A 20,544-nucleotide genomic window follows, 5' to 3' on the forward strand; every position below is an offset into this window, starting at 1 on the left:
TTTATGTATAAATCTATGTGTACTGATGTGGGAGTGACACCCATTCATCAAAGGCAACTGACTAACTTCCAAGTAAGCATGCAAATTATTGCCCTGCAACAAGCATACCGGGAAACTGTTTAGAGCAATAGGTAGTGCAGAGAACCCAAAATGCCTACAAACACACACACACACAAAATGCCAACCATCTGACATCACATTCCTTTTCCCTCGGAAGACAACTTCCAACTTTGAATGAGGATATATTAATCAACACTAATGCTGATTGCAGCCACAGAGGAGCAAGATTGCTCATCCTTAGGAAATATACAGAACCATAATTATACTAGACAGATTTTTGAGAAGCATTTTCAGAGAAATATTGCCATAAAGCCGGCATTCTAAGCTTGCTTTTTCACAGTTTGGAATGCTGGCAAAGCCTTCATGATGCACCACAGTTGTGCAAGGGCATCATTAGCTCATCAGTATCAGCAAGCATAAAGAAGAAACATACCGTTATCATGAGGTTTTACCTCATGCATAATTTCAAGGCAAATTAGAAAACTCCTTCTGGCACAAAAGGAAGCAGGGGCAGTTTCAGTAAAACTAGTTACATGTGTTAATGGGATTCTGGATACTGCGAATTCTCAACGCCTCTAGAAACTGAGAGGGTGAGGTTGCAGAAAGCAGACAACTAATGGAGAGGATATGGATCTCTGACACAAACTGGCTTGGTGGTAAAAGGCTCCTGTTCAAAAGATGGAACAGCAAGTTTTCAGACACCTCAGCTTGAAGCCTAATTGTGAATATACCACCTAGAGTTTCCAGGTCCTTTGATCATTAGCAGGGGATTTGGGGGGGGGACATTGCCAAATCCAGGTTGGGAAATTTGGAAGTGGATCCTGGGGAGGACAGGTGTCCCAGTGGAATGCACTACCACGGAGTCCACCCTCCAAAGCAACCATTTTCTCCAGGGGATCTCTTTAATCTAGATTGTTGTTATTAGGTGCGAAGTCGTGTCCGACCCATCGCGACCCCATGGACAATGATCCTCCAGGCCTTCCTGTCCTCTACCATTCCCCGGAGTCCATTTAAGTTTGCACTTACTGCTTCAGTGACTTCATCCAGCCACCTCATTCTCTGTCATCCCCTTCTTCTTTTGCCCTCAATCGCTCCCTTCTCCAGGGAGACCTTCCTTCTCATGAAGTGGCCAAAGTATTTGAGTTTCATCTTTCAAAGGATCACTGCCTTGTTGTGCCGAAGTGAAGCTATGAGTCATGCCGTGCAGGGCCACCCAAGATGGACAGATCATAGCAGAGAGTTCTGAAAAAAGGTGATCCAGTGGAGAAGGAAATGGCAAACCACTCCAGTATCTTTGCCATGAAAACTCTATGGACAGTAATCTAGATATTATTGGTAATTCCGGGGGGGGGGGGACAAGGTAGCATCCCTATTACAACCTAGACATCAAAAATGAGAAGCGTATGACTTCTCTTGGGAGCAAGAAGCCAGTGTAGGTTCAAGCTGGACTCCTGTGTAAGTTGAGAGGCAGATCTGAACAAAACAGCGAATAGGATGTGGGTTTCAGTTCTTGGGGCCCTTCTGGTTCAAAGTGGATCATTGCTGGAAAAGTGGCAATGAGTGTATGTATGTGGAGAGAAACCAGACAAAGAAAAGCAAGCATATTCAAAATACAATTTTCCTTCCCTGTAGCGTATTAGCATGTCCTCCCATGTCACCTGCAGCTTCCAACCATTCAATAAATGAGCTTATGTGGTGAATTGTAACAGAGGGCTCTGTAGCATAACTAGCTTTATTAATTTAGTAGGCAAGCTGTACCTAAAAGTCTCTGGTGGCTGCTTTAACAAAAAAAAAAAATACAACTCTATTCATTTATAATAAAGACCGATGATCAGAGACTTTATATGTTCAAAGACATAATTTATTGCTCCAGGATGCTCCTCTAAGTCTATGTCACAGTAGAGTCACAAGAACAGGGATTGCATTGCAACCACAATTGTGTTCCCGAGAGACTCATGCAGCCATGCCTGGATTATGCAACACAGTATCAGGGCCCTGTTTTTATGCACCAGGTAGGATGTTGAACGTAAGTCTCTTTTCTAGGTGACTGAAAGGTCCTTGAATGGAAGTAGCCTGGATATTCTAGAGACAGTGAAATTTTGTGTTCCTTACTCAGTCAACAAAATAAAATATACATAGGTCTTTTTCTCTACAGATAGCAGCCATTCAGATGTTGCCTGGGGAACATGAGTCCCTTTATTTCCTGCAAAAATGCTATACTTGTGACCTCTTTGCATACTTTGTCATCTGGGAATTGGGGGGGGGAGGGTCTGTCTAGGATAATGTACATAACAATCTATCAAAATGTCGGTGCTTAAAATCAATGAGGCCATTTCATCATATTTGAATCATTTGTTTGGATTGTAGTGGGTACTTCTTTTTGGCATGCATGGTACAGGAGAGAGAAAAAAGGAGTAAGAGCAAAGGAAGGAAGATTTGTTGATGATGTTTTTAAATCTGACATTAAAATGCCCAGGTCTTCCTGGCTTTGTGTATGCAATTAATTAATCTCAATGGCAGACAGAAAATTACAGAGAAATCTTTTTCAGTCAAACATACATTCTAATTAATTCGGGTTTGTAGTCAAATGACTGATGTGGGAACTGAAGAAGAAGAGTTGGTTCTTATATGCTGCTTTTTTCTACCCAAAGGAGGGTCAAAGAGGCTTACAGTCGCCTTCCCTTTCCTCTCCCCACAACAGACACCCTCCCTGTGAGGTAGGTGAGGCTGAGAGAGCCGTGATATTACTGCTCAGTCAGAACAGCTTTATCAGCACGATGGCAAGCCCAAGGTCACCCAGCTGACTGCATGTGGGGGAGTGCAGAATCAAACCCGGTATGCCAGATTAGAAGTCCGCATTTCTAACCACTACACCGACCCGGAGAGCCTCTTGTGGCGCAGAGTGGTAAGGCAGCCGTCTGAAAGCTTTGCCCATGAGGTTGGGAGTTCAATCCCAGCAGCCGGCTCAAGGTTGACTCAGCCTTCCATCCTTCCGAGGTCGGTAAAATGAGGACCCAGCTTGCTGGGGGGTAAACGGTCATGACTGGGGAAGGCACTGGCAAACCACCCCGTATTGAGTCTGCCATGAAAACGCTGGAGGGCGTCACCCCAAGGGTCAGACATGACTCGGTGCTTGCACAGGGGATACCTTTACCTTTACCTTTACCTTTACACCGACCCGGCTCTCTGCAAAAATCATGTGCAAAAATACCCTGATATGTGCTTTGAATATTAATTCTTTATCATGGATTAAACATTCTTTGGATTCTGGGAACTGCAACAAGGACTAGAATTGATTCTGATTCTTAGTTTGGACAATGTCTGGAAGGTTCTCAAATCAAGAGAAGTTGTGCAGAAATCTTATTTCCCAAAGTAGGATTTCATCCCTCCCTTCCCTTTTTTGTTTTCCCAGTCCACACCAAGCATGCACATTCTTTGGAAACCTGAATCATTCGATTAGAAGAAGGTATAATAATAAACCAAACATAGGCATATTTATTTAGTTAAATATTTAATATTTGTTTAAGGCTATCTGTTCTGGCTTATGCTCATGCCACTGACAAAAATCCTTACCCAAATTACCATGGCTTCTCCTTGGCAAGAAAAAAGTTGACTGATTAATAAGTTTAGAGATAGTTAACCATGAAGGGCTCCTTAATCTTTGGAATATGATGATGTTGCAATAAAAATTCTTGACTGTTTGGATGCCAGAAATATCACTGCAAACACTTCTGCTAAAAATACAGTTTTCATCTTTTCGTGAGCATTAATCCTCTCTCCTCTCCCACAGCTAAAGCAGGTCCCAGCGGAGGGTTTATCACCATTACCAAAGATTAGAAGCTGCAGTGGGGGTAGGGAAGATGGGACAGAATTCTCTGGCCAGTACATAGTTCATGTCTCATTGTAGACTTTTGAGTTGCTTAATCAAAGAGGCAGTCTGAGTTTCCACCTCTCCCACAACTAAACAGGGTCAAGGGGCCTGGGATATTGAGAAATTACTATGGAACAGTGGTGGAACAAACAAGTTGCTTCATGGTCACGACTCTCCTACAGCCAAAGAAGCTGCAATGAGAGGGATACTGAGGAGCTTTGCCAAGAGCGGTCTAGGCCAATAAGTCATCATTTCATGTGCATCATGCCATGGACTGGCAAATGAAAGAAATCCAGAGAAAGAATAAAACAATCCTGACAATTGGGTGCTGGAGAATAATAAAACGGGTTAAGCTTCAGTGCCTCCTGATCTGCTGAAAACAATGCAACAGATCGTAAACCTTTGGCAACACATCGATTCTCCATTGTGATGCACAACACTGCTGTCAATACAGTTAATAAATGCTAAGTCCTCTGACTGGATTGTAAGAAGCTATTCTGACACAGAGCTCTCTTGAGTCATAATGCAAGTAGGGTTGCCAGACTCCAAGTAGAGCCAGGAGATCCTCTAGAATTACATCTGATCTCCAGACCACAGATATTAGTTCTCCTGCAGAAAAATTCAGCGTTGGAGGGATAAATCTATGGCATTCTACTCTGCTGAGGTGCTTTCTCTCCCTAAACTCTATCATCCCCAAACTCTAGCCCCAAATCTCCAGGAATCTCCCTATAGTTGGCAACCCTAACTAAAGGAGCAGCCATCCATATGAAAAGGTGGCTGAAATAGAGGGGGGATAATTGTGTCATTCAGGCACTCAGTGCATAACCTATATAGATACCATAAGGCCTTGAATAAATATATAGGAAGGGGCAGTTTATCAGATAGGCCAATACATTTCTATTGCGTTTAGAATGATGCCTCATCATCTGCCTAGGATATGAAAATATGCTAAATTTGATGAGAGGATATTAGATATCCTCTGTCATACAAATGGACAGTGAAATGCTGTTCCTCTCCTTCTTTTGGGAATTCTGCTGAATGGACACCCCAGAATCAAAACCCTGAAAAATTTAAAGCTTCTTTGGATATTAGGAAATGCAAAGCTACCAAAATTTTCATATCCCATATGGAAGTCAAACTGATACTGGCTTAAGGAAGGATACATTCAAGGATGCCTGAGGTTCCCCCATTACCACATGCTCAGCCCTGAAACACATCTGCACTTGCCATATATTCTCTGCCCAGAATTAGGATCTTCTTTATTGGTGGTGGGGGCTTACTCAATCATTTCTGAAAGAAAGCACTAACTCTCCCTGCAGAAAGGTAATGCAATCTCTCCTGTCCTGCTTTCAAAAACTGGTAGGGCAAGAGTGAAGCTTTCCTGTGATGGCCTCACAGTCAGTCTCTAAGGATCACAAAGCTTCGCCTGCCTCGAGAAAATGTTGTACTGAAAATGTTGTTGTCAAGTCACAGCAGACGTATAGCCACCCCAGAAGGTTTTCAAGGCAAGTGATTAAGCAGAGGTGGTTTGCTATTGCCTTCCTATGCAAAGTCTTCCTTGGTGGTCTACCATCCAAGAACCAATTATGCTTAGCTTCTGAGACCTGACAAGACTGGCCTATACTAGTGGATTTGTGCTGGGTACTCAGTATAGAATTGCCTTGTCTCTTGATCAGGTGTTTGTCTCAGGGAAGGGGCCATGATTCAGTGTCAGAGCATGTGCTTTGCACGTAGAATGTCCCATCTCTAGTTAAAAAGATGACATAGTAGACAATGGGAAAGACCTCCACTTGAGACCTTGGAGCGCCACTGCAACCAGTCTGACTAGACAATACTAACTTTGACAGACTGATACAGGCAGCTTCATGTATACTACATTAGCGATCCCCAACCTGTGGGCCGCAGACCACATGTGGTCCGTCGACTAATTGGAGGTGGGCCCCGAAGGACACCTTCTCCCCCCCCCCGGCCCTTTACTTCATCCCCCCCGGTCCTTTACAACACACTTTGGGTGTCATTGTCTCCCATCACTCCCAGATGGGACTATCTCGTTGCAGAGAAACAAGCTCAGGGTTCCCATTGATTTGTCATTGTCATGAGTTAAAATTTCCATGAAAATAAAATGTTCCTTATGTTCATTGTTGTGGCGTGTCTGTATCTTATTTTGAAGGGAGGTTTAAACATTGCCATAGCGATTAGAGAGTGTTGGGGCAGTGGTTGAGAGTAGAAGAGTAAACCCCCCACACCGAGCCTCAGTAAAAGGTGTTGAGTGGTCCCTGGTGATAAAAAGGTTGGGGACCACTGTACTATATCATTCCACATGCCATCTACAGAATACCAGTTCATATATCTGTAGCAGCAATGCTGGTGGTATTTTCCAGGTTTTTTGGCCAGGCATCATGGCAGGAAAGAGAACACAAACTTAGGAACCACAAGAAATTATAATTAAAAAAATGCCTCCAGATTTAAGAGACACAATTATTTTCAATATAAGGTGTATTCGGTTACTATTCAGTCCACACATATCTTGCTTCATGACCCTCAGGGGAGCTTCATTTCAGATGGGGAGGAAGGTGGTCAAAGTATCATAACTCATTAGAAAGTCATGATTAGGATGTTTGATGGCTACCTCCAGGTGTCTCCCAGGGTTATCTTGGAATTATAACTGCTCTCCAGCCCACAGAAAATGGCTGTTTGGGAAGACAGACTGGCAGCCTTTCTCAACCATGGTTTCAAAAAAACCGGGGGTTTCTTGACAATCCTGAAAGGCTGGGAATTAATTAATTAATTTTATTTCTTTTTTAAATTTGTTAAACATTTACTGGGTGATAGGACCATATATGGTTGTGCCAGTCCACCTCCCCCAATGGCCAGTGATGGGCCTGGAAGGGGTGGGAAATTGAGAGACCCTGGATGGATGTGTACACAGCTATGTTTCCCAACCATATTTTGCATGATTGCACCACTTCTGGGGGTTCTCTAAGCCTGAAGAATGTTTCAGGAGTTTCTCAATGGTAAAAATGTTGAGAAAGGCTGCTCTATGGCATTATTCCCTACTGAGGTAATTCCCCTCCCTAAACTCTGCCCTCCCAAGTTACACCCCCAAAATATCCAGGAATTTCCAAACCCAGACTTGGCAGCCCTATGTAGTGCTATCACCTCCAATCACATGCTTAGGCCCCCATATCTGCACAAGTCAGAACAGGCTAAATGTTGCTTCACAGTGAACAACCACAATGACGCTTTTCACAAGCATTTGTTTCTTCATTCCATGACCAGCTTGGGCTGAGTGCCAGCCTTTTTAATCTTTTTGTGCTGTAAAGTAATTATTATTGAATTTGTGTTCCTTCAACATCATGCTGAGAGCACCAGCCCCGTCCTGTGCTTTTGATTAGTTATGTGAATGAGCCACAGGAATTTCTGTGCCTAGAAACAGACAGTCAGTCAGCCTTCTCACATAATCAATGAAAATGATCAGATGGGGAAAGATTTGCAATAAATCTACTTATTTCCTTACAGAAAGGCAACTTATTGGCTATTGCAGAAGGGTCAAGGCCTAAGTGCCCCATAAAGCTTAATCTCCTTCCTTCTTCCACCACTACCTCATCATTTCAATATTCTGATTATACAGTGTCTGAAATACTGCTTTCAGCCCTTTGGCAAAGGATTGTGCTACACCATCATCCCTATCTCAAGAGATCCTGTTGTCAGTACAGGCAGTAATTACCAGCAGTTTATGTAAATGTTCAAAGAAATGATCAGGACTCCTATAAAATCATGCTAGTTTAACATGGCATGTTGAAGTAGGCTCTGCTCTTGAAATCCCAACCAGCTGTATAGTTAGTTCTGGCTTTGGTTGCAGCACAATTAGCACCAGACTAGGTTAGCCACTGGGAGATCATTCTCAAATCAACTTCCCAACGTTTTTTTTTTTTTTTAATGGTGAATACTACGCAGTCAGCTCTCTTAAACTGTCATTTCCTTCAAGGGAACTAATGTCTACAGAATGATGATAAATTGTCATTCTAGGAAAACTCCAGGACCCCCACCACTGCCATAAGGTTGATAACCCTAGCTGCCTTCCAGGTAGGAAACTGCTCTGCTGGATAAATCCCCATTGTGGGGAGTTGACCTTCACATGCTTTTTTCTTTTCTAGTTCTAGAATTTTCTCATTACATGTTTATTTGAACTAACTTAATAACTATGAGATCAATGGGGGCATGATGACCAATGTATAATGTATAATTAACAAGTAACTTGGATACTGATTAACTACTTATTACACATCTGGAGTTTACTATGCCTCCTCATTAACCTCCATTATGGGTTTCTTCCCCTAACTGCCTTGAACTAAATTCCATCTTGGAAACTGTAAGGCTGAGAACAGGTTCTGGAGAACTAGTCACTAATTTGGTTGCTGATTATCTATTATGTGTTACCAACAAAGCCTAATTATTTTTTCAATTCAAGCCTCATTTCATTATCTTCTGCTTCTATATATTATATAATCTAATCTGATCTGGGCTATTTCTATGTGGGAATTAATCATTTTAAGGCTATCTTTCTCTAAATTAATGAAGACTAATAAAATTGTTCATTATTATTATTATTATTATTATTATTATTATTATTATTATTATTATTACTATTATTACTATTATTGCTATTATTATTATTATTATTATTTAATTTATATCCCGCCTCCCCCAGGAGGCTCGAGACGGGTCACATAAAAACCAATCCCCTAAAATTATAGAAGCACCATAAAACATAATACAATTAATACAAAAGTTAAAACAAACTAAATTGTTGATTTAGTTGAACAACAGATAATGACAATTAACAATAATTAGTTAACTAAGAGTATTTCCAGTTTTATTTGGATATTCAGTTTACATTCACACCTTTTGTGCTGGGTTGGGGGGGTCAGTTTTTCCCCATTTTTTGTCTAAAACATTATTTTAAGGTTATGATACAAGGCAGTTGAAAGACAAAAATAATTAAGGAGCTAAGAAGAAGGTTCAGGTGGTTTGAAGCACAATGAGAGCCGGGACTTACCGAGGCTCTTCCATTGCTGCCGCGGAGGTGCGAGCCGGCAGCGAAGAAAAGGCGCGGCTGTGCTGACGTGCCTTTCAGCAAGTGCCTCGGGACGAGGCTGTAGAGGCGCATCGCGCCTCTTGGGAGGGGGAGGAGAGGGCGTCGCCGACGCCTATTTAAGGGGCCGGGCAAGCGTGCTCGGCCTCTTTCCTCCCTTACGCGGCTGTGAGAAGCTTCTTGCTTGCAGCTGCGTGAAAATCGAGGTGGGCTTGTTAGGCCAAACTGCGTAGTTGCGCATTTGGCTGGTTAGGCCTTCTTAATCCGGCACAGGTTAGTGGTTTAAGTATATACATATACAGATAGTGTATGTATATACACATAATTCATTAATTACTTACTTAATTGATTGATTGTTTAAAAAAATTAATAATAATTAATCAAGTTTAAAAATTAGTTCATTGATTTTAACAATACATTAAAAAATTAATTAATAGCGTGGTACTTGAGTGGCGGATTAAGAAGGGGGAGGAAAGAGTAGGAGCACCTCGTGCTTGTTTGGATATTAAAATGGCCCCACGGAGGCAGAATGCTGCTGGAAAAGGGCAAAAGAGCAGCAGAAGCAATGTACAGGCAGTTGCTGGACCTGACAATGATGCCAACGGGCAAGGGTCCGTTGCCAGCCCTGGCAATGCCACTTGTAATGTTAGCCAGCGGCCACGGAGGCTGACTAACGCGATTAGGGCAGGGCAAGAACCGGCCCTGATTATTGAGGCAGTTGTGTCTTCCAGTGGGTCAACAATTCGCCAGCGGCCACAGAGAGCTGCGGCAGCAAGGGCTCTTGAACGGTCAATGGGGGGTAGTAGACCTCAACGTGGGGCACAACCCAGTTCGGCAGTCGGGCCAGCTGCGGCGCCATTGCCTCAGTCACAAAGCGGGGCTGGTGGAGCAATAAGACGAAGGGGGGTGGGAGCGTTAAGGAACCGGGCACAGGCTGCTGCTGGTCGTGTGACCCAGGCTGCTGGTCGTGTGACCCAGGCCGGCTCCCAACCTCGAGGCCCTCAACAAGGGCGCCGTGATTCAGCGGTTGTCAGAGGCAGGCGGGCAGCCCAGCCTCGTTCTGCAGGTTTCCCTGTTGAATTACCTGTTGATTTAGGTTTATTTCAAAGCCAATTAAATAGGCTCAGAACTTCAAAATCACGCAATCGTGGAAAAATTACCTCCAGGCCGCGGTCACGGTCCGGCGGACAACGGGGGAACAACATAACTGTGAGTACCGGGGGGGTTGCCCCCACCTTCAACATAGATGTTGAAGGAGGGGATTCAGCATTGTTTTGGCAGGGTTATTCCCAAGCCGTGGCTCAGCTAACAGGGGCAACACCGGTTCAAAACGTCGCCCAAGATGACAGTGGAGGGAGCGTTCACAGCGATTCTTCTTCTGGGGACGACCAACCTGGGGAAAGTTCCAGTGGTCATGTCAGGCAGAAGAAGAGACGTCGGTCCTGTCATCACATGAGGACGTGCTCTGCCCACTATGCACATTTATCTGGTGAGTCATCCGAAGAGGAGGATGAGATGGATACCCAGAGGGGAAGGGAATATTGGTTAGAGGGCTCCTTTATCCCTGGCCTCCCTCCGTGGTTGTTTCAACGCCGCATGGAAGCAAAACAACTTCTAGAGGAAGGGGATATTACCGGGGAAGTTTTTGACCCTCCAGGGCGATATAGGGATGGCTATGCCCCTCCGGGCATTCACTTATCAACAAAGGTACGTAACAAAGTTCTAGACGGATATTATGTTGATATGTTTGCCTTGGTACCGGTTGATGATGAAGGTGGGAACACAGGAGAACCTACGAAAAAACGTAAGAAGGATACTGTACCCTGCGAACGGAATTTTCAAAATTGGTTAAGGGGTTATGCTGAATTTATGGCCTTAGTATTAGCAGCTTACCCTGAAAGAGGGTGGCATCTTAGTCGCCACCTCTCGAACGTCCTAGAAGCCAGGTACTGCGCGGGGGACGAGGCGGCTTTATCTTATGATAAGAAGTTTAGGGAACTGGCTTCTCATAACTCTTGGACCCGCTGGGACATTATCCACCAAGCTACTTGGCTTTTAAAAGTGGGTCCCGGCATGAGACAGTTACGTGATACAGATAAGAAAGGGGCATTTGCAAAAAGGAGCGGCATACTTTACTGTTGGGACTTCAACAGGAAGGGATGCAAACGGCGACAATGCCGCTTTGAACATGCATGTGAATCATGCGGTGGCTATCACTCAAAAGCCACATGCAGAAGGGGAAATAACTCCCAGAATCCCTTTCGGGGATCCCGACCCTCCGCAAAAAAGGAAGGTGGGTCGGGGTTCAATAGTTTCAACCCCAATTAGGAAGAGAGTTAAATTGCACAATGTCAATTTAACTAGCCTTGCACCTACTCCAGTTAAGTTATCGGCCTTGTTAGAAGCGTTAAAATTTTATCCTAATACAAAAGCAGCAGCTTATTTGGCCTCCAGTTTCTCGGAGGGTTTCCGCATCCCATTTACAGGACTACGTACAGCTACAGACTGTCCCAATTTAAAATCTGCTAAGGAGATGCCAGAGGTTGTTAGGGAAAAAGTTAGGAAAGAGTGCGAAGCTGGACGCGTAGCGGGTCCTTTTTCGACGACGCCATTTAGTAATTTACGGGTCTCCCCATTGGGAGTGGTCCCTAAAAAGGCAGTGGGTCAATTTTGGCTTATACACCACTTGTCTTACCCCAGAGGCTCTTCGGTCAATGATGCTATTGCACCAGAGCTTTGTTCAGTAAAATATGCCCCTTTTGACCATGCGGTAAAAATAGTCAAGTCATGTGGGCGGGGGGCACTTATGGCAAAATGCGACATTCAGTCTGCATTTCGCTTACTTCCAGTTTATCCTGGGGATTTTAACATTTTAGGTTTTAAATTTGATGGACATTGGTACGTTGATAAAGCAATGCCGATGGGCTGCTCCGTAGCCTGTGCGGCATTTGAATCATTTAGTACCTTTTTAGAATGGGCTGCAAAACAAAAAGGGAAGTTTCATCAAATCAGTCACTATCTTAATGACTTCTTTTTTGCGGGCCCTGCGAACTCTCCCGCTTGTGCAGAGCGTTTGGCATCTTTTCAGGCATTAGCTGACGAGCTGGGTGTACCGCTGGCTCAAGATAAGACAGAGGGTCCTACTTCTCAAATTACATACTTGGGCATTCAACTCAATTCCATCTTAGGTACATCGCGCTTACCAGAGGATAAACTGAAGGTATTACATGGCCTCTTAGCAACCATGATTGCTAGCAAAAAAGCCACTTTGAAGCAGATGCAAATGTTACTGGGGCACCTCAACTTTGCATGCAAAGTTGTGTCACCCGGGAGGGCTTTCTGCGCCCGGTTGGCCAGAGCCACTGCTGGAATTAGGGCACCACACCATTTCATTAGGATCACAAAAGGTATAAAAGCTGATCTAAATGTCTGGTTGCAGTTTTTACAGAATTTTAACGGAATTTCCATTTGGAAGACCGTTTTAAATCCGGGCTTGGATCTCCAAGTTCACACTGATGCAGCCGGGAGTTTGGGTTTTGGGGTATTTTATAAAAATCGGTGGTGTGCCCACCAATGGCCTTCTCATTGGAGCCCCAGCTTACTCAGGGATCTTACTTTCCTTGAGCTGTTTCCAATAGTGGTGGCTGTCCGGCTGTGGCGAGACTTATTTACAAATAAACAGGTCCTGTTTTGGTGTGACAACCAAGCAGTGGTCTGTATTGTGAATAAGCAGACATCTCGCTTGGACAGAGTTATGAGACTTGTATGCCACCTAGTACTCATTTGTTTGGAATTTAATATTCAATTCACTGCAAAACATATTCTGGGTATTCGTAACGATATCGCTGATTCCCTTTCTCGGTTCCAGAGAAAAAGATTTTTCGAGCTCGTCCCCGAGGCCAACAGAGATCCAGAAGCCTTTCCCGACGATCTTTGGAGCCTTGGCATCGATTAATCCTGCAAGGGGTGATGGGTTCATTGGCGGCTTCAACTCAACAAGCTTATTCACGGGCCTTTGACTCTTTTCTTAGATTTGCTGATGCTAAGGGTTATTTGCCCCCATTTCCTTTGGATGAGCCCAGGGTGCTTCACTATTTAGCACACCTTAGGGCGGAAGGCCTATCACCAAAATCAATGAGGGTACGTTTAGCCAGCCTTTCATTTTACAGTAAAGTTATGGGTCAATGGGATCCGAGTTCCTCATTTTTGGCAAAAAGAGCAGTGGAAGGGTGGAAGAGATTAACTCCTGGTTCTCCGGATACCAGGAGGCCTATAACTTTACAGTTGCTTAAAGCTTTACTTATGGCACTTCACAATGTATGTTTTTCCCGCTATGAAGAATTGTTGCTTCGGGCTTCCTTCACGTTAGCATTTTATGGTGCCTTTCGATGCTGTGAGTTCTTAGCAGCTTCAAGGTCGCAAAAAGGAGGGGCAGCTTTGTCTGTTGATGATATTCAGTCCTATGGATCGGAATTACACGTCAGGTTACGTCGGTCCAAGACTGATCAGTTGGGAGTCGGTTCATCAGTTATATTAGCGTCAGCTCCTGATAACTTACCTTGTCCAGTTCATAGCATGGGGGAGTTTTTAGCCTTACGCCCTAAGGTTCCGGGTCCATTATTCATTCATGAAAATGGTACCTGTCTTTCGCGGTACCAATTTACAGCAATCCTTAGGTTGTGCTTAAAGGACCTTGGCCTGGATGCAAAACAATTTTGTGTTCACTCATTCCGTATCGGAGCTGCCACACAGGCCTTCCACAGTGGGGCATCACCTGCCCAGATTATGGCCGTTGGCCGGTGGAAGTCGCCTGCATATAAAGCGTACATACGTCCGGATTTTAGTTACTAATAATTCTTCTCTTCAGTTTCATTTAAAAAGGTTTCTTCAGTCCTAATTATCGGACACAGCATCGTTTTTTTGGCCTGCCGGTACGCTTCAAGATCCGGATGGGGAGAAGACCTTGGACTTGGTCAGCACCTGGAATTTCGCTGGTCTGGGCATCGCGGAATGAAGTGGCCATCCTTGCTGTCAGTCGTGGCAGAAGACGTTTTCTGTTCAGGACCACCTTCCATGTTATTAATACATTTGGGGGAAAATGACTTGGGGAAAACGAAAAGTTTAGAATTAATACGTATGATTCACGATGACCCTTCGATTTTACGTTTCCGTTTACCAGGGGCTCTGATCATATGGTCGGAGTTTTTGGAGCGCAGAGTTTGGAGGGATGCTGTGGATCCTTCAAAAATAGATTTAGCAAGGCGCAGGGTCAATAAGACCTTGACTAAAATTTTCCGGGGATGGGGTCTTCCCATAGTAAAGCACCCTGATATTTCTCACCAGGTTGAGGCTCTCTATCGGTCCGATGGAGTGCACTTATCCGACTGGGGCTGTGACCTATGGTTACACAGCGTGAGGTCGGCTTTGGTGGAGAGGCTGCAGCATGAGGAGGTTGGCGGAAACTGAGGCTTTAGGCCTCAGTTCTGTGGCGGGTTGGCATGGGGAGAATCCTTTTTTGGAGGGAACAGGTTTGCATATCTGTTTCTCCTCCGTCATTGGGGGTCTCTTTAAGAGATCGGCACGTATGCGAGCGAAATGTCAACCCGGCTGGGTAGGCAGGCTCACATTGCCAGGTGGTTTAGGGAGACAGACAGAGGCTTACGCCCGATGGATCCCTGTCAAGCCACCTCCCTGGGATGTGGGTTTTGGATGGCTAGGAGCTTTCCATGCTATAGGCTTACGCCTAGGCTGGTTCTCCAGGGCGCCATCTGAGATCTTGATTATCCCCGGTCTGCTGACCGGTTCTTTGTAGGATTCTTCCTCATGCCACGCCAACTCTCCTTGCTAGGAGTGAATAAAAGCTGTGGCCTTTATTTTCCAAAATATTGGTGTGGTGTCTTTCTTCCTGCAGGCTATTTAGCTGCCCTCCTGCTAGGCAATGAATTATCTGATGGAGAGTTCCTGATCCACCTGAAACTCTGGTTCTTGGCCAGAAACTGTTTCCTAATTTGCCTGTTCTCCTAGCTCTTGAGATGGAAAGTAATAGTGGTAGTCATGGTCAGGAATCTCCTTCTGAAGATGCTGGGGGGAGGGGGGAGGGAGCCAGGTGATCACAAGGGGTTCTTCTCTTCTGAAGTCTCCCTCTTTTGATGATGAGAATGGTTCAGGGAACAGTTTAACAGCCAATTCATATGTTATGAAATTCTCATATCCTTGTGCACAAGGAAACATGTTCCATGCTCAAAACTTCATTCCCACACAGTCATGGCCCAATTTAGGACTATGATATACAAGCAGAGAAGGCTAAAGATGTCACTGTCATTTTTTTCCTGATCTGAAATGGCCCCAAGGAGTTGCCGTTTCCTCACTGGAGAAACATATAAGCTCATCAATACACATGCAAGGTTCTGTAATGTATAAGGGTCATTTCTGGTATGGAAAGCCCCTTCTTTCTTCATGCCATGGTCTCAGTTCAAATTGGACCTGCGCACACCTGAGAATTACATCCTGAGCATGAGACTCTCAACCTAGTCAGATTAATAGATGTGGGATGGAAACATGGAGGACACAAGGAATTTCTAAGGTGCAAATCAGCTCCCAGAAGCATTCCAGAGCAAGCAGAAATGAGAGATTCTGTAAGATTCTTGGAAACATTTGTGAAACAGTGCTTAGATATGCAAAGCGCCTTTGCTATGGGTGTTAGCTGTCACTAGTTGGTTTTAAAATAGCAGAAAGGTTAAACAAATCCAGAGATATTTTGGTAACATTTCTGTCCTTAACAGTGAAGGAGAAAATTTCAATAAAGATATAGAATGACAGAAAGCTTGGCAACTGAAGAAAAACAAAAGAGGTATTAATCCTAGATAACTCACTTCCAGAAACATTGTTAAGACATGAAATTTTCAGTTTTTGACAGTTGAGAAAATGTAGCTTAAAGAATAATTGGAATATCTCTTTTCAGCTGGATGTGTATAGCTGGAATAAATAGGAAGTGCTTAAAAATTTTCAGGAAGCACACTAGTTGAAGTGCTAGTCCAGGGTTTGCATAAAATTACTTCTCAATTACTTAAGTATTTTGTTCTCTCCTTTTCATTTTTAGCTTACAAATAAAGATGCCATGTTTAACAATAACTTGAATTACTTGCCACAAGAAATATCACTCTGACATTTTAATGGCATACGTAACCTGCAGTTACGTAGATCCTCTAGTAACTAAACTACACAATATCTTCCTAAATTTATGACATTAAATAGAATGTATTTAATGTATAAATCCTACTCAAAGATACTTTTTTCCCTTCTCTGCATAGAAATTCTCAAACTGATCAGGACTGCCAAGAGCCATCATTGGTCTCCAGACAAAGATTCTCCCCACTGGAGAGAATGGTGAGATAGAAATGAAGTAAACAAACAGATAACTCAGTTATTTTTTTTACTATCAATTAGTGGCAACTAATTTGTTTGTTTTGTTATGAATTGGTTTGGTTTGGATCAAAGTCATATGGGGAGGGGTAGATGGAATCTTTCCATGTTTGTTTGAACCCAGATCTCCTAGATGCTTGTCTGAAACATCAAACACTACACCACACTGGCAGGATTATTTTATTATAGAATAAAGCTAGGAGGCTCAAGATTGGCCACCACCTTCAGGATGAAAGGTGGGGGGCAAGTCAACATGACCATATATGGTCATATCACCTTTCCTGGTGCCCTGGACTCGGGGTAGTTCTTTGCACTAGTCTCCAGGCCCCGCCTCCTCCTTAATGCCTGTTTATTTACTAAAATACTTGATTTGAAATCATTTGAATATGTAAGTATCAAATGTGTAGAAAGATGCTCATTTGTTTCCTATAAAATTACAAACTGCTCCTGTTCAATATGGCAAATCATGGACCACCCCTCCATACACACTCACATACTGCCCAAATACAATGCTTACCTTGATTCTATGTGGTAAGCCCTCCAACTTCATTTTCAGTCTGTGAGAAGTCTGTCATATAGGTCTTGTTAGCTAGATTTTCAGATCTGTGCTTCTCAAAAAGCTGTCCAGAGGAGACTTTTTTCCTGAAGTATTCTCTCTCTCCATTTTTAGACACCTGTTTCAGCCTGTGTGCCCATATCACCAAATATTTATAATGTTCATTCAGATGCTTCACAGTCATACTCTAGAAAGGCAGAAATTATGCCACATGTTGCTGAAGAAATCTTTGCTTTTGAACACAACAATGCAATTAATTTAGTAGTCTTAGCCAAGCTCTGGAGAAAATTGCCCACAGATGCAATAAGGAACTATTGTGATAGAATAATGTGGCAGAATACTACTGTGCTAGCTAACAGTACATGAGCCAGCAGTGTCATGCTGAAGCACAAATGGTCAATGCCGTTGTCAGCTATCATTTCTATGTTTGGAGCAGAAATTATACAAGTGTGTTTATCATTGAAAAGACTTCACTAGGGGTTCCATTTTCCACTCAAGATGCTGCAATTTAAAAAGTATATCGAAAGGGGAAAGTCAGAGAACTGTAGTGGGGGTAAGAAAAAATACAGAAGTCTAATAGAAGAAAAAATAAAAAATAAAGAAATTGAGTTATGTGTAGCATAGGCTTAACAGCTTTTCATTCTATTATGTGAATACAAACAGATGGATAGATGAGTTTGAGGATATCTTTATCCATTGTTGTTCCTCTATATATTTATGAAACAGCCTAGAGGGTGGGACGTGTCTGGCTGTCCAAGTTAGAATAGGGCCAATCAGGGTGCAGCCAGCTTTGCCCTGATTGGCCCTGCCCCAGCAGCTTCCTCCCTCCGTCCCTGGACTCTAGCCTCTTTGTTCTCAGATGCCTAGAGCCAGCAGCAGGTAAGGGGAGAGGGTCCTAGGCAAAGGGTTGTGGTGGAGGGCCTCCTAACGAGGGCTCCCAGCCTGCTGACTTCCTGCTAAGGATAACGAACTGCCTAGCCCCCACCCACCCCACTTGATCTGGCTGCAAGCTGCAGCCCAAAACCACCTTAAGCTGCCTGGCTAGGGGCCAGGGGAAGGGACCCTTTCAAAGCTCGTTCTTAGGAACGGGCTTTGAAGCTAGTTTTGAAATAATAGATATTATACATTGCATATCACACACACAATAACTTAATTGGCATAAAACAGATTAGCAAAATGAACAGAGATAGTCAGGATAAATCAATCAATTTAAGTTTAAAAACTGAAGACAAAAATTCAGCCATAATAAAAGTGACATTGGCATCCTTATCGCTCAATAAAAACTGGCAGAACAGGTCTTTTGAATGGTTTCTCCATTTCAATATAAAAAGTATAATATGCCTTTGCTGGACAATAAACAAAGGACAATCCAGTAAGATATGTTGCATGGTGTCAGGAGTGTTTAATTCACAGGGACAGTCTATTTTCAAAAGGAATCCAAGTTATAGAAATAAGCCAGCATTATCCCATGCTTCACTTGGAGACCAAGAACACGGGGAGAGCAAATTGTCAGAACAGTAGGATGGACTTTTTGGAATTCCTGTTCAAGGAGCCTTTGTTTAATTTGGCGCATAATGGAAGATTCATTCAGAGATAAGATGTAATCATAGTCAATGCCAATTTGTTGGAGTGTAGTCAGGATGGTAGAGAACCATTTAAATTGAGTCTTTCAATAAACAGGCCAATAGACTATCTGATCGAATCCTAAAATGCAGTTTTAGCCAATATTTGAAGGTAGAAATCCAGGCCTTAGTTTCGAGAAGATTATGGCCGATTTCGAGACATAAGGAGGAGTAAGGGACACAATTTGGAGTTCCCAAAATCTTCCAGAAAAAGGCAGACTGTAACCTTTCCAAGTTTTTGTTAAAAGCGGAGATCCATAGAGGGATGGCGTATAAAATTTGGGGAAGAGTTTTTGAGTCAAACACACGACAGGCAGCTGGTAGAACATTTAGCCTGCATAATAATCCTGTTTCTATGTTTGGTCCAGTGCAAATTATGTTGGAAGGTGATTCCTAAGTATTTGAACCATTTGACCTGCTCAATTTGATGACCACCAATACGCCAGTTTAAGGGGGACCCCTTCTGTGCAAAGACCATCACTTTGTTTTTTTCAAAGTTAATCGATAGGTCATTAAGTTGGTAATATTCATAGAAAGTGTTCAGATATCTTTTCAGACCAATTCTGGAATAGGAAAGCAAGACTGTATCATCAGCATATAGAAGAAGTGGGATTGGCAGTTTATCTAGTTTGGGGGGATGACCATTTATGAGTCTTAGGGTTTTTGGAAGATCGTGTAAAAAAAGGTTAAATAAATGAGGAGCAAAGATGCAGCCTTGTTTAACTCCTCTCGGGATGGGGATTTGAGTAGTTAGATGACCCTTTTCAGTAAATTTGACATGACAGGTATTGTTGGAATGGAGGATCATTAGGAGTAGTAATAAGCACAAATCAATATTAAGGTCTTGAAATTTTCTCCATAGTAAGCTGTTACTTTTTTGGGTAGTATATTGCATATAATCTGCAGAAAGGTACTGATAAATATGAACAATTAAATGTATTTTTAAAAGAAGCCTTTTACAAGAATTTGTGAGTCTTCTCCCACTCCATAACAGATGTGTTTCCCATTCATTCATTCATTCATTCATTCATTCATTCATTCATTCATTCATTCAGTTAGTTGTTTATTTGATTTTTATTCTGCCCTTTCCCAGAGGCTCAGGGCAGATTTTAACAATAAAACAACAATTGCATATAAAAATACATAATATATAAAAATAATTCATTCATTAAAAAACTATCTGTAAACCACTCCTGCGGAGTGGTAAAAATAAAGCAGTAAGGGTGTTGTGGGCGGAGAAAGGGGCGGGGTGAGTCCGTGATAAAAACCCCTCCAAGTGTCAGTCTGAGGCCAAGTGGCCAAAGGGGAGCTGCACACAGCGTGGCTCCTGATTGGCCACTTGCCCTGTCGTGGACTCAGAGGTGAGGGAGCCAGGGAAAGGAGCAGGGCCACCAGGTCAAAGACCTTGGGTGGGAGGGGGGAAGGCTTCAGCACAGCAAGCAGAGCAGGCCTGCCGCTTCTCTGACGCGGTGGGCCTGTTCCTGTCGCCCCACCGGGGTGGTAGGGGGGTGGCCAAAGGCTTCGGCGTGACAAGAGCAGGCCCGCCGTGTCGGACACGAGCTATACCTGCTCCTGTTGCCCCGCCAGAGCTTGGACCTCGGAGGGGAGGGAGGTGCAGGGAAGGGGGCAGCGGAGCCAGCACGGCGGGGGTAATACAAGCACCCCTGCAAGGCCCCCGGCCCCACCAGCCCCCATGCTAGCACCCATTGTATTTCTCAATACAATGGGCTTTGCATCTAGTAAAATATAAAAAGTGAATGGGTGAATAGGGCCCAAAGAACAAGATGAGAAGGCCTCCCTGAACAAGACTGATCTTTTCTGCTCATCTGGTAATGTGGCTAATCCCCACTTCCACATGATTCGGTGCTGGCCTGGCATCGGTCCTTCCTTGACCCGAATCAGGCCCTCCATTGCCCCA

General features: G+C 43.6%; 1 protein-coding gene and 1 long non-coding RNA gene across 6 annotated transcripts in view; one reads left to right on the top strand and one right to left on the bottom strand.

The window, feature by feature from the left end:
- The window catches only part of LOC143832340 (neuropeptide Y receptor type 2-like), a 212,468-nt gene that overhangs the window by 49,265 nt on the left and 142,659 nt on the right, over positions 1–20,544 (bottom strand). For 4 of the 5 annotated variants that reach the window (XR_013229206.1, XM_077326593.1, XM_077326589.1 and 1 more), the window contains exon 1: positions 186–291. The exons of the other annotated variant lie outside the window; for it this stretch is intronic. The gene's annotated coding sequence lies outside the window, so the exon portion shown is untranslated. Of the gene's footprint in view, positions 1–185; positions 292–20,544 lie in introns of those variants that run through there. 5 annotated transcript variants of the gene reach the window in all.
- LOC143831192 (uncharacterized) lies at positions 10,052–14,468 on the top strand. The gene is made up of 3 exons (XR_013228764.1): positions 10,052–10,515; positions 12,895–13,166; positions 13,894–14,468. It is a non-coding gene; the product is annotated as an uncharacterized LOC143831192 (long non-coding RNA).

This window comes from Paroedura picta, chromosome 3, assembly GCF_049243985.1.
Source record: "Paroedura picta isolate Pp20150507F chromosome 3, Ppicta_v3.0, whole genome shotgun sequence".
In the NCBI taxonomy this organism is placed as follows: domain Eukaryota; kingdom Metazoa; phylum Chordata; class Lepidosauria; order Squamata; family Gekkonidae; genus Paroedura; species Paroedura picta.